The sequence below is a fragment of the Arvicola amphibius genome, chromosome 1, assembly GCF_903992535.2.
Source record: "Arvicola amphibius chromosome 1, mArvAmp1.2, whole genome shotgun sequence".
In the NCBI taxonomy this organism is placed as follows: domain Eukaryota; kingdom Metazoa; phylum Chordata; class Mammalia; order Rodentia; family Cricetidae; genus Arvicola; species Arvicola amphibius.
In genome coordinates, this window is record NC_052047.1 from 179,618,276 (window position 1) to 179,630,807 (window position 12,532).

The following is a 12,532-nucleotide window of genomic DNA, read 5'->3' on the forward strand; positions in this document are numbered from 1 at the left end:
GTACATGAATTTGGGGTGTTTAGGCAATCTAGGTCTGGTGTGGGAGAATTGTCTGTATTTTGTCAATCATGTTTTAAATAAATGCTGATTGGCCAGGCAGGAAGTGTAGGTGGGAAAACCAGACAGGAAGTAGAAATTAGGCAATGAGAACAGGAGAATTCTGGGAAGGAGGAAGTTGATTCCTCCCACTCCTGCCCAGACTCCAAAGAAGCAAGATGTGAGCTGCCCAGCTGAAGAAAGGTACCAGACCATGTGGTTAGCATAGATAAGAACAATGGGTTAATATAAGTCATAAGAGCTAATGGGCCAATCAGCTTTGTAACTTAAAGAGATCTCCGTGTGATTTTCTTTGGGGCTTGCTGGCTGTGGGGTACCGGGCAGGACAGAAACCCCAACAAGCAGTCCCCATTCATGTTACATGGGTCAGTCACAAAGTACTGCTGACTGTGCTGTAGATAACAGAAATTGGCAAGAGTTGTATCACATTGAAACTGCAAAGTATTCTGAAATCCATGTAACAGAAAGAACATTATATTATAAGCTAGATCCTTGTTTATTTTGGTTACTTTGCTAACACTCTGCATACTATTCACCTAGTGCTTGTAAAGAAATAATTTTTCTGTCTTCTTGAATTTCTAAGTTAATTTGTTTCAAACCTTTCTTCCAAATATAGGAAAAGACTGCCAATCAGATTTTACATGTGAATGGCAGACACACATACAATAACAAATTCAAAGGCCTATAATCCTTCTTCTTTACTTAAAAACTTAGGATTCCTTAGAGTATTGCAAAATGGTAAATCTTGTATGGCTTCAGTAAGCTCAAGAAATCCTTTATGAACAAATATCCAACTTTTAAAATCAAGTGGTCCTCATTTGAGTCACAATAAATTCGGATCACCCTCAACAAAAAGAATATTAATCTCTTGGTCATAACAATTTCATTACTGAAAAGAATGCAAGGAAACAGTAATTTTCTCCTTGATTGCTATTGGTTTTGTCATAAAACACTGACCAAACTAATTTGGAAATAGGTTTACCTGACTTACAGGTTACATTCCATCATTTAGCAGAGCCAATGTAGGACCTGAAAAAAGGAAGATAAATGCAGGAACTGAAGCAGGAAACAATGCTCAGTGATCTGTTCCACTTGCCTTTCTCAGTTTCTCCCTTCTACAACCAAGGACCACTTGATCAGGGTTGGCATTCAATCCCCAAGGGGGCTGTCAAATGCATGATCAATGAAGTACACACAATGAATGCTTTTGCAGTCTAAGATCTTAATACTTTTTATAAAGGATAATATCCACAAATGTCAGTTTTGCTCAAAGATGTTTAATATGAAGTTTGGCCACAATGAATATTTACCTTTTTCTTCAGCAGATGTTATTGTGTGAATTCATTGGATGCTGGGATGAGATCATGAAGACAGTTTTGTAATAGTTTATGCACATTGGCTTTGCATACTCTCATGTTTCTTCTCAGATTATCCAAATTTATCCCCCAGTTTTGCTACTGCCATAATTCAACTACAGATATTAATATGAAATATGAACTTCTTAAAGAGCAAAATTCATTGTTTTAAGCATCAGTATTAAAAAAGAAAGTCCCTATTTTTTCCTTATGTTGTTTACTTTATCTTGGATGGACATTAAAATAATACTCTCATATTATTTAACTATGGAAGCAGATCATGTCATACTCACAGTTGCTGATATTGCATCCTGTATAACACTGATGTATACTGTATTTCAAACTTTTTCTCTTAATTCTTGAATTTCACTACATGATTCCTTTTATTTTCACTTCCCTAGTACAATAGATTATTCTTTTTTGTTTAGTGTTGTTTTATTTTGTATATGTTTTTGTCTATTGAGATAGGAGTTCTCTGTGTAGAACTGACTATCTTGGAACTAAGTTTGTAGACCAGACTGGTCTAGAACTCAGATTCACCCATAGCTCAAGATTAGTCTCCTTCATTTTACCAGGATTAGGTGGTACTGGCATGCATAGTGATACTGCTGAGACTGTCCCTTGTGCTCCCCCACACAAAAACATGCAGAGAAAGAATGTCTTTTCCTTCCAGCCCCTGGTGAGGCCTATTGAGTTTATGTCTTTGAGAAAACCACATGCTGTACAGCTACTTGTACTTATACTGAGAAAATATTGCACAAAAGCAGGAAGCTTGCAACCTCGGCGTTGAAGATGTTTCATGTCAAAGACTGTGAATGCTTGCAGTCGTTTATGTCATCCCTTATTTTCCAGACAGAAGAGAACAAAAGGTTTCAATCAAAGATTTGTTCATCTTATTGATAAAACCACAAATAAGAAGAAAAGTTTATCAAAGTCAATTATACTGTGATAGACTTGTTCTGTCATAACAAATTTCCCTGCTTGATTCAATGGTTGAAGGAATAGAAAATTGAATGAAGAAAATTAAAATCAGCATAGTAGACTTTGTAAAGGACTCTAGTGCATCCCACTGCATATTTTGGTTGTGACCAGAGGGCACAGAACTAGTTTGATGTAATGAATTATTATTCCATTGTAAATCAATCTCATAAGTCAAATAAGCAGCAAGACTTCTTGGATGAATTCAACAAATTTTTTTTCTGTCCTAAGTGTAAGAATCCTGACAAAGATCTGCATGTGAATCCAAAGAAGGAAACAATAGGTAATTCTGTAAAGTCTTTGGATTCCAAGGCATTCTTGGTAAAAATGTACATCACAAAATCTATACATTCATTCTCAAATACCCACGTTAGAATGGAGAAAGCTATACAAGAAATGGAAGAAAAAATGGAAAGGGAAATGGTTCCACAAAGTTTTAAGGACATGTATGTTCAGACCTTTGAAAAGCAGAAGTCTTCATCAGCCAGTTATAAAAATGCTTCAAAGAAATATATCTCAAAAGAACTTGCCAAAGATATTTGTGTCAAATAGAACCTCTTATAAAATGGCTGAAGGTAGTGGAAGAAGAATATTTTGCTCATTACAAAGATTCTGGTTAAAATATTGAATTGGTATGTTCCAACACATACTAGTTGTACCAAAAGTTGAAACCATGATGTCTGACAAGGATGTGGACATTGATATTAATGCCATTTAAAAGGATGGATGCAACACAACTTAACAGTGTAATGCTTTAAAATTTATCCATCATCAGCCATAATTGTAACATGTATGTGCAAGAACTAAAGTGGCTTCACATCATGCTACACTTGATATAAAAATAATGTTACTGTGAATAGTCTATGAATAAGTACAATGAAACATGAAGGGAGTCCATACATATCACCAAACAACTATAACTTGCAAATATATTGCATATTTCTTTTGGAAAAAACTAGTAGTGGTAACATTTGGATCATATTTATGCAGCTATAAAAATAAAGAATTGTTTGGTCATTCTTCAGACTTTGGACTCTGAATTGCCTACACTAAAGTAATTGGCTAATTTTTTAGGATGTTGTACAATTTAACTTAAGGTCCTTGACCAAGATAGATCATTCAGTGCTGATACGAGCAAAATGTAAACAAACAATTGTGATTATACCTAGCCTTTTGGTGATAGAGCACTTTAAAAATTTTATCACAATTATTTCATACTGGCAACTAGTAATTCTAATCATTCTAAAAGAGCCTGATGATCAAATGACAGTTTGACATCCCCATGAGAAGTAAAGAAAGATCAGTGTGTTTTAATAAGAAATTCTAAAACAGAGTTGAGAATTTTGAGTTTGTGTACTCTCATCTGAAGTTGTACTTGTAGAGTCATATGTGTTGCATATTGGAAAAGTCAGGGATGTTATTAATAAATAAGAATTTTTTGTGTGTTTGCTTCTTTCTTTGTCCTGAGATAAAAGCTTCTAGGTGTGATTATATGTAAAATATCAGTATACTTGAGTGAACTCAGAAAACTTATAATTAGTGTCCAGCAGACCTGAGCATAATGCTTCACATTTTAGCCTAATACTAAAACCTAAAGGAGAACATGAGGAAATGGGATGGTCAAGATGAGGGGAAGGACAAATAGCAAGAGCAAATATATATATATATGTCTTGATTGAGGGAACCATTATGGGGCTATAGGGAAATTCCAAAAAATCCACAAGGATGACCCCAGCTAAGACCCAAAGCAATTGTGAAGAGGGTGCCTGAACTGGCCTTCCCATGAAATCAACTTGATGACTGTTTTAATTGTTATTATAGAACTTTCTTTGAGGAACTGATGGAAGCAGATGCAGAGATCCAAAACAAAGCTGGCTGAGCTCACAGACTCCACTTGAAGAAAGGAAGGAGAAACAATATGAGCAAAAGGCTCATTACCATGATGAGGATACCCATTGAAACAGCTTACCTGAGCTAAGGGAGTTTCTGGACTGACAGTAGGTAAACCAGCATGGGACCAAGTTGGGCCCTCTGAATGTGGGTGACATTTGTATGACTGAGACAGTCTGTGGGGCCACTGGCAGTGTGGCCAGGGTTTGTCCTTACTGCTTGAACTGTCTTTTTGGTGCCCATTTTCTTCAGTTTACCTTGCTCTGCCTGGATATAGTAGGGAGGACCTTGGTCTTGACTCAAGTCAATGTGTTAGAATTTGTTGACAGCCTATGGGAGATCTTATTATTCCTGAGGAGTGGATGGTGGTAGGGGGAAGTTTGGAGGATCAGGAGGAGAAAGAATGGGAGCTGAAATTGGTATGCACAATTTAAATTAAATAACAATTAAATATCTAAATATGTATGGTATCTTGTGTTTGATATGCCCCCTTAATCAAATATAATGGTTTACACTTCAATATCTTTTATATTTGGATATAATCACTTGTAGATTAGATTTTCAGTGCATTCTTGCCAAACTAAATGTTACTGTGTTGCAAGTTTGACCCATGACCCACAATTATCTCATTTATTGCAAATGCTGCTGGCAGAGGTTACTGTCCTGCCCAGTCCCAAAGCCATTCATTCCCAAAGAAACACACAGAGACCTTTAATCATAAATGGTTTGGCCTATTAGCTCAGGCTTCTTTTTAAACTCATTCTTACATCTTAAATTAACCCATCATTCTTATCTATATAAGCCTCATGGCTTGGCACCTTTAATCAGTGAAGTATTCTGATCTTGATTCCTCTGCATCTGGGTCACAATTACAGATTGAGCCTTTTCTCTTCCTAGTATTCTCCTATTATGGTCGCCCTGCCTATACTTCTTGCCTAGCTGCTGGACAATGAGCATTTTATTAAACCAATATAAGTGACAACTCTTCACAGGGTGCACAGTCATTGTCCCACAGCACCCTCTTATTCCCCCAAACCAAGGACTCTTAATCTAATCTCTTTGTTTAGCTTTTCTCCTTCCCAATATTCATAACAACTTATAACCAACACTCTAAAAGACGAACAACCATAATCCATGTTTTGGGAATGTGGGCCTAATTTTCCAGACTATTTCCTGCTGACTGGGGGCAATGATGATCTTATGCAGACCCAAAGAAAATTTAGGATATTGGTCAAGTCCTGACTGGAGTATTCTGTGAAGTTTGATCATCTCATACAGTAGTTTTGAGGCTATGCTCTATGTAGGTAGAATTCAGAGAAAAATGCAACAGAGGTTCTCAAAAATATCATCACCTAGGCCACCTGCTCTTATTGCAGATTTTTCAGGGGGGTCTTCTTTGAACAAACCTGATTATTTTAAAATCCAGAATGAATCTACAGCCTCTCATTTCCTGTGGAAACAAAAACAAAACCTTTTATCCAAAGTAACGTATCTTTTGACCTAAATTTTGAAGTCAAGGAATTTTCATGATATATATGTTGGATTAATTAAACAGCATTTATAATCAAATCTCTTTTAGCACCTGTGGCTTCTTCCTCAGTCATAAAACTATTCAAAAACATCATAATAACATGAAATATCCACATTCTCTTTGTATTTTCCATCTTTTAATGATTTTATTGAGTTATACATTTTTTTCTGCTTCCCTCCTTGCCTCTCCCCTCCCTTTCAACCCTCTCCCATGATTCCCATGCTCCCAATTTACTCAGAAGATCTTGCCTTTTATTACTTCCCATTTATTTTAAATCTCTGTATATCTCTCTTGGGGTTCATTGTTGTCTAGGTTCTCTGGGATTGTGATTTGTAGGTTGGTATACTCTACTGTTTGTTTAAAAACCATTTATGAGTGAGTACATGTGATAATTGCATTTCTGGATCTGGGTTACCTCACTCAAAATGTTTTCTAACTCTATCCATTTGCTGCAAATTTCAAGATATCATTATTTTTCTCTGATGTGTAGTATTCCATTTTGTAAATTGACCATATTTTCCTTATCCATTTTTCAGTCCAGGGGCATTTAGGTTGTTTTCAGGCTCTAGCTATGACAAACAATGCTGGTATGAACATAGTTGAGCACATGTCTGTTGGAGAAGCTGCTTGTTCTTCCCAATTGCCTGTCTAGCTTAGACCAGAAATAATCACACAGAAACTGTATCAGTTGGATAACTGCTTGGCCCATTAGCTCTAGCTTCTTATTGGCTAACTCTTCCATATTAATTTAACTCATCCCCTTTAATCTGTGTATCATCATGTGGCAATGGCATGGTGTCAAAATTTCAACATGTCTGACTCTGATCACAGCTCTATGGTATCTCTTTAACTCTGCCTCCTCCCATGTTACAGGCCAAGCCAGTTCTTTATTTATTAAATAAAAGCAACACACCATTTGATAGCCATTTAAGCAAGAAACTGTTCTTGCCTGGACTGCTTGATGGTATGATGTATAAACTAGACATGTAGGACCCACAAAAAAGTAAATTCTAAACATTCCAAAAGATGAATGGTCCTTCAGGGTTCCTACTTCACAGAATAAAATTCCAGATATACTGTAGGATATAAAAAAATGTGAGTGACAAAGTCCAAGATAGGCAAAAGAGCCTTTCAAATTTCCTGCTTTGTGATAATATCTGACAGATAATATGGACTGGAAGCTTGAAGATGGATTCCCCAACATTACAGAAGAACTTTGGGTGACTGTCCAGGCAGTGAGATGTCTCTGTCAATTCTAAAGATTTAGAAATTGCTTACAATACACTTCCTGATTACTTAGGTAATATTATATTCTTCTGATGGTCTTTGATAGAGTTGAAGAAGATAGTTATAATTTTCCTTAGTTGTGATAAAAGATAAATTAGATACAAAACTTTAGATTCACAAAAAATAGGTGATAGAATATTTTATTATTTTTGCTAGATAGAAATAGACTAAATATTACAATTGTAATTCTTGCTTGATTACTTTTTATATGTTTATATGTTTTATATGTTTATAAGTTTAAAACTTACTTTTTATTTAGACAGAAAATGGGAAATAATGTGAGAGTCCCCTTTGTATGCTGTGAATATGTTTTATTACCATTGGTTAATAAATAAGCTATTTTGGTCAATGGCTTAGAATTGTAAGTCCAGGCAGAAAATCAGAACAGAGATATAAAGAGAAAGTAGGTGGAGACAAGGAGATGCCACGTAGCTGTTGAAGGAGAAAGATGACAGAACAGAACCTTACTGGGTAAGCCACAGCTTGGTGGCAATAAATAGATTAATAAAAGTGCATTAATTTAAGGTGTAAGAGTTAATGAGAAGCATGAATGAATAGACCAGACAGTGTTATAATTAATATAGTTTTGTGCAATTATCAGGTTTGGGTAGCTTGAAAACAAGGGGCATCTCCCTCTTCAAAATAAATTTGGAACAACAACTTTAAAGAGACATTGGGGAGTAGAAAAAAATAATTGAATTGAAACATTTATATACCTTAAAGATGTCTTGACCTCATAATGGAAACCAGAATAAGTGTTACATTGAGGAAGAAGTTTTACTTTTTTTTGCACAGGGGAATAATAGTTATGGATACCATAAAAATAATAAAGTTTATATTTTAAGAGATTACTCTTGATTGGAAGAGGCAATAGTTTATCAAACAATGTGATCTTTCAATCTAAACTAACATGTAAGGATGACAAATACCATTCATTTGCTCAGATATAACTAAAAAAATTGGAAATTCCCAGAAGTGAGGGTTGTGGCAGGTATAGAATGAAGGCTTGTAAATAAGGAATCTGAGGGCTACTGAACAAATGAGACATCGGAAGGAAAAGGATAAATCATGCAGTGAATATGTTAAGAAAAATAGCAAATTGATTTATTGGTATATCACATTTCCAGCAAAATAAAATTTCATGAATCTCCCCAAATCTTTTTTCTGCTTTTTTCTACAGACATATAAGGTGAATAGTTTTTTGTAGTCATAGTTCAATTAAAAATTAAAGTTGGCATTATATTTGGAACATGGATCTCTCCTTCTCTAATCCCAAGCATGCTTGTTAAAGTAAAATCCAATATTTCTGTCTAATGTCAGAAGAGCCACATGATATATGGCAGAAAAAAAATCAAGATAAAACACTATACTATTGCCAGTAATAAAATAATCTTTGGGTTTTATTTTGACTCTTTAAAACTTCTTTTCAGGTATAAATATCTCAAAATTTGTAAGATACATATATATCTATAATATTTGTTTAGATTTTCTACTGTGACATTAGTAATCATATAGAACACTAACTGTAAAAGAAGTCGTCACCTGCTTTTTGTAGACTTTGAACTTAAGTCTGAACTATATAACTAGGGATTAAGTTTGTGTACTCTTGATATATTTAAAAAATCATGATCCATTAACTTCTCTGAGATATGATGCATACAGCATTTAAAATATTTAAGTTTTCTGGAGTAAACCATGACCATTCCTAATGGTGACCTTAGATGTCTTCAAAAGGTTGAAGAGGCTCTATAACAACTATTCTACCTCAGAATGCCACTAAGCTGACAAGTACCACCCAAAGATCAGCTTTGAACTACAAACTTTCTAGACAGTTTCAAGGTGGCTATCTGAGATTGCCACCTTCATGCACTACTCCATCTAGGTAATCAGATAAGTCCATACTCTCCCATTACACATAAACTGTCAGCAAATGATACATCTATCTTTCCCAAGACTTGATCATTTTCTCAATTTTCTCAGGGTCCTCTAGAGATGCTATCATTGCCCACATAGTAGGAAGCAATCTGGAGAACACAACTCCCACATTTCTAAGAGGTGGAGTGGATGTTTTTTGGTCATTCAATAGGTTCATTTAGGGATGTTGTTTACAATTTGCTATTTGTAAAGGCAAGGAAAAAGCTGAACAAAGAACATTAGTCTTAGGTGTCTCATTCTGAATTGAAAAAAAGTATGGATATAGAAGTGATAGGATTAAAGGCTATTTTATTGACTCTGTTTTATAAACTTAAAAACCCACTAATCTTACTTATTTTCCATTAGTATGGAGTTTTGTAAAATGATGCAAATTGAGGTTATTTTGTTATACAATATCTATGTTTCTATACTTCTTTAAGAATTTATTGTATATTGATGCACATTTAATGTTATATTATTTTTGTTAGAACATTCTGTACATTTATTTTTATTCTTATTTATGGTGTTGTACCTATGCAGCTCATTTAAAAATACAATGGAAATTTCTAATTCTTGAAAGTTATTATACACTACTTAGGAAAAATAAAAAAAAATGCATGTTAGTAATTAGTCACCATTTTAGTAAAACTTGTGGTCATGTTAGTTGTGTTGCTTTCAAGGTCCAACAGAGATATATTTAGATACACATGTGGTCTTCAAACACTTCTAAGATCTACAGAATATTTTATTTAAGATGTTATGATACCATAAAGCTTTTCATAACAATGAAACACACCTGCTCCTGGCAGCACTGATCTACTTTCACATGAGATAATAATCATCAAAAAACCTGCACCTGGAGCTTGCTTTTTTTGTGGCAAAAGATAGGCACTGGGGAAGAAACTGCCCTTGCCTCAACTGGTGACAGTACTCTGTACAAATTGGACAAGCAGTACACAAGAGAAAATGGCTCTTGAACCTTTTTGGAGATCTGCTATATAAGGCATTTAAAATGATTTAAGCTTTCTGCAGTGAACCATAACCATTTCTAATAGCAACTGTTAAAGCCTCCTAAAAGATGATTGGCCCTTGCAATGACATGTGTACCGGATCTCACACAGCTAGCTTTACACCCAAAATAACAACACACAAATTGTATTCATTTAAACACTGCATGGCCCATTAGCTCTAGCCTCTTACTGGCTAACACTCACATCTTGCTTAACTCATTTCTAATAATCAGTGTAGCACCACAAGGTGGTGGCTTACCGAGAAAGAGTCAGCATGTCTGACCTGGTGGCTGGCTTCATGGCAACTGACTCACTGCCTTCTTCCTCCCAGCATTCTGTTCTGTTTACTCTGCCTACCTAATTTTCTGTCCTAGCAAATGGCCAAGGCAGTTTCTTTATTAACCAATGGAAGTAACACATAGACAGATGACCCACCTACATCATTTCCCCTTTTTCTGTTTAAACAAAAAAGAAGGCTTTAACTTTAACATAGTAAAATTACATATGACAAAACAGTTATCAAGCAAGAATTACAGTTATAATATTCATATCTACTTTATCTTTTATCAATATTACCTAGGTAATATTACCTAGGTGAACAAGAAGTAAGCAACTTACAAAACTCTAGAAATCACAGAGACATCTCACTGCCTGGACAGTCACCCAAAGTTTCTCTGTACTGCTGGGGCATCCATCTTCGGCCTACAGGCCCATAGTTTCCAGCAGACATTTCCATGAAGCAGGAAATTTCAAAGGCAGTTCAGTCACTTTCTGCTGTGTCCTGCAGAATGTTTCACAGACTCTTTCATGAATCAGGAACTCCAAAAGATCATCTCACCTTTAGGCAAGTTCAGCAGTCCTCTCTCTGAGGGTTCTCTGTGTCCAGTTTATGCAATAGTCCAGGAAAGAGCAGTTTCTTGCCCAAATGACTATCAAACTCCATAAGGAGCCTCTTCAATGCCCATCTTCCTCTTGAAGTAGATTGGTGCTGCCAGGAGCAGACATATCTCATCCTGAAAAGCCCTAAGTTATTAAAAAATTTAAAATTTCATATTCTGTAGTCTTTGAAAAATATGAAGAATGTCTATTTAACTGAAGTATATCTCTATATATCTAGAAAACCTAACTAACATGACTACAAGTTTGATTATTATCGATGACTATCCTTTAACAACCTATATTTCCTAATTATACATTACATTTTTAATGAACTACACAATCACAATACCTTAATCACGATCAGAAATACATATACATATAATAAAATTGACCTTAAATTTAAATCACTAAAGCAAAATCCATATCAATGCAAATTATTCATATCTATATCATATCCCCCTTAAATGTAAAAGAACATTTATAAACAATATTTGGGAACATGGGCACAGTTATTTTTCTCCAAAGTGCTTCCTGTTGTTTATTGGGCTAAGTAATTTTTTGAGGGGAATCTAAGGCAACGTTTCAGGAGATCTTGTTTCATGAAACCATATTGGTCTGGAAGCAATCTACAGGTTAACATCTTCTGTGGAAACAAGAGAAAAACTTTTCCTTAGATCCAAATTTGAAAGTCATGATACTTTTATAATGTACATGTTGGTTTAGTTGAGCAGCCCATGTGATGAAATATCTCTTTTTACTTAGCTCCTTCACAGTCAAAAAATTAAAAAAAATAACACAATAATATACATAATCCAGACTCTGTGAATTTTCCAATTTTATGCAGCTTATTTTTCTTTTAATTTATGACTATCTGTACTCTGTCTCTTTAAAGACTTTATCCCCCCTTTTTAAAAAGCATTAACTTTATTTTATGACTCTCTATACTCTTTTTCTTTCTCTTCCAAGCCTATGTACATTTATCCAACACTATGTCTCATCTGGATTTGTTTTTATTGCATATCTTTAATTATTTTCTGACCAGATTACTTCTTACAGTATTAAGTGCTTAAGAATCGAAGCTTCTACATAACTAGGCTGCATATGGTACTAGTACTGCATGCTTGCCCCACCCAGTCCAGCATGGCAGAGCCGCTTGCGCCTATGAGCCACAAACACTGCCACACTTCAGGTACACAGACAGTCCAAGTTGCCATCAAGCAAGCTGCAGTACTCTGCTCACATACCCTACTCAAATGCTCTGTAGCCAGACCTCCTGCCTGAAAGAGTCAGAGTTTACACTGGCAGGGCACAGAAAGCTGGTGTTTTTAAATGGCCGTGGTTTATTTTCCTGCTTTGCTGAGTCAAGAAAATTTCTGTTAAAGGAGCTGTGGCAAACTGCCAACTAACAATAAGAAGCCATGTTAAACTCTCTATTGTTGTGTCTAGAATTCCTTTTCAAACTCTCTCAAGTTTTAAATGGATTTAGTTGGCCATGTGTGTGACAATTGTTGCAAGACTACTTGCTTTTTCCGGCCACCCAGCCCTGAATTAATCACATAGAAACTGTATTCATTAAATCACTGCTTGGTCCATTAGCTCTAGCTTTTTATTGGCTAACTCTTATATCTTAA